Source organism: Corapipo altera, unplaced genomic scaffold (genome assembly GCF_003945725.1).
Source record: "Corapipo altera isolate COAL_440 unplaced genomic scaffold, ASM394572v1 60450, whole genome shotgun sequence".
Classification (NCBI taxonomy): Eukaryota; Metazoa; Chordata; class Aves; order Passeriformes; family Pipridae; genus Corapipo; species Corapipo altera.
In genome coordinates this window covers 153-2,229 of record NW_020887961.1, presented here as the reverse complement: position 1 = coordinate 2,229, position 2,077 = coordinate 153, and the positions used below count along the sequence as shown (strand labels likewise).

The 2,077-nt window shown below is 68.3% G+C and overlaps 1 non-coding gene across 1 annotated transcript; it reads right to left on the bottom strand.

Annotated features, from left to right (window-relative positions):
• Positions 1-606: 606 nt before the first annotated feature.
• Positions 607-678, bottom strand: TRNAC-GCA. Its single transcript has one exon. It is a non-coding gene; the product is annotated as a tRNA-Cys (tRNA).
• Between the last annotated feature and the right edge of the window lie 1,399 nt (positions 679-2,077).

Sequence of the window (2,077 nt, the reverse complement as noted above, 5' to 3'; positions counted from 1 at the left end):
GGGGGGGACGGGGGGGGGGGGGGGGCACAGGGTCAGGGGTACAAGGTGGGGGTCCCACTGGCACTGCAGAGCGCCAGGAGCCCCGAACGCTCCAGCCCCCCCCCCCGCTCCCTTTCAGCCAAACTGGCTTCTGGCCACCCCATGATTTGGGCAGCGTTTTGGGGTCTCCGGCTGCACCCCAGCCCCTCAGCCCTGGTGCCAGGGAGGTGGCTCAGCCCTGGATGCCGGGGCAGGAGGAGGGTGCAGCCCCCCCATCCCCCCGAAGGGATGTGCCTGTGCCCAGGGCCTGGGGAGCGCTGCTGAACCCCCCCAAAAAACCCTGCACCCCTCCCATGGACAATCGGGGGGTGCGGGGGGCAATGTGGGGGTCCTGCGGCCGCTCAGAACCGAGGAGGCAAAGTGGGGGGGAGGGCAAAGCTTTTGTTGGGGGGTCCCTGAGGGCTGAATCTTCCTCGTGCAAGACAAAGCACCGTCCCCACGGGGGACACCAGGGGCTGGGGGCGCGGGGGGAGCAGGACGCGCCCTCCCTTCGCTGCCGGGGGGTTGGGGGGTGAGTAAAAGGGGTAAGAAAAAAAGGGGGGACACCCCCTGAGGGGGAGGAAAAGGAGGGGGCACCCGGATTTGAACCGGGGACCTCTTGATCTGCAGTCAAATGCTCTACCACTGAGCTATACCCCCGATGAGGAGCAGCTCGCGCCGGTGTCCATAGGAGTGTTCCTGGAGCTGGACACCCACCCACGGATACTCCCCACCCACGCGTACGGCCCCAACGCACCCACACACCCGTGTCCCCCCGTCTCACCCGCCCCACGCACCCGCAGTGTCCCCGCACAGCAGGAGGGTGGTGGAGGGGAGTGGGTCCAGCCCCCCCAGATGTGCCCCCCACTCTCACCCCGAGTGGTCGTGGGGGGGACGCGGCACCGTCCAGCCCCCCCAAGCTCCCCCTGCAGAGAGCGGGACCCCCGGTGTTCACACAGCGGGCCCAGGCTGTGCGTCCCCCCTCAGGGTTTTGGGGGTGCGTGGGACACCCCCCCCCCCCCTCAGACAGCCCAAGGCGGGGGTTTGGGGGAGCAGAGCCGCCGTGCGGGGCCCCCGTGGCGCTGGGGGGGATTATCCGGAGCCAGCGGGGGACGGATGGGGACAGCGGCCGTGATTGTGCCCGGCAGCGGGGTCAATATTTGCTCCCAAAGCCGCTGGGCAAACACGCGGGGCGAGGCGGGGGCGGATCCTGGTGGCCCGTCCCGGGCACTGGCTCGTCCTGGGACACCGGGAGAAAGGTTTGGGGTCACCCCAGCGCCAGCCCCGTGTCCCTGTGTCACCCCCCAGCCTCGCCATCCCCTTTTGCACGGCCGGGGAAACTGAGGCACGAAGACAGCGGGAATCACACCAAAGCCAAGGGAGGGGGGTCTCCACGTCCCTGGAGACCCCAGTGAGCCCCACTCCCAGCGACCGCCCAGCTCCCGCCCCGTCCTCGCTGCCCTCGGGGACAAACCCCCCCCGTAGTGATGCCACAGCCCCCCACCCATGCTCCTGGGAACCGGGAATCACTCCGAGTGGATGGACCCAAAGTGTATTGGAGGTCCTGGCTGAGCCCCCCCGCGTGTTTGGGGACATGGAGGTGACACCGTCTGGGGGATGCGCTCGGGGGGGGCCGTGTCCCAGCGCCGGGCCGGGAGATAAGGGCGGGGTGGGCAAACACCACATTTGCAGGAGCGTTAGGGAAGGTGCGAATCCCGTCACCCCGGGCCGGGGGGGATGGAGGATGGGGATGCACCGCAGGGGACACAGGGGACACACAAACATGGGTCAGATGCCAACCGTGTGCCCACCGCTGCCCGTCCTGGGGGTCCCAGCCTTTGCCCCTCACTTTATCCTGTTACCTTCCTCTCGCCCCCACTGCCGAGTGTCCCGACACCCCAGGAAATGGGGGATAAACGAGGGAACTGCGGGGGTACCCAAGGGGCTGGGGGGGCACAGGGCACCCCAAACTCTACATACCACCCCTCTGAGCTATGAGGGGGCACAGGGTACCTGAAACTTTACATACCACCCCTCTGAGCTATGAGGGGGCACAGGG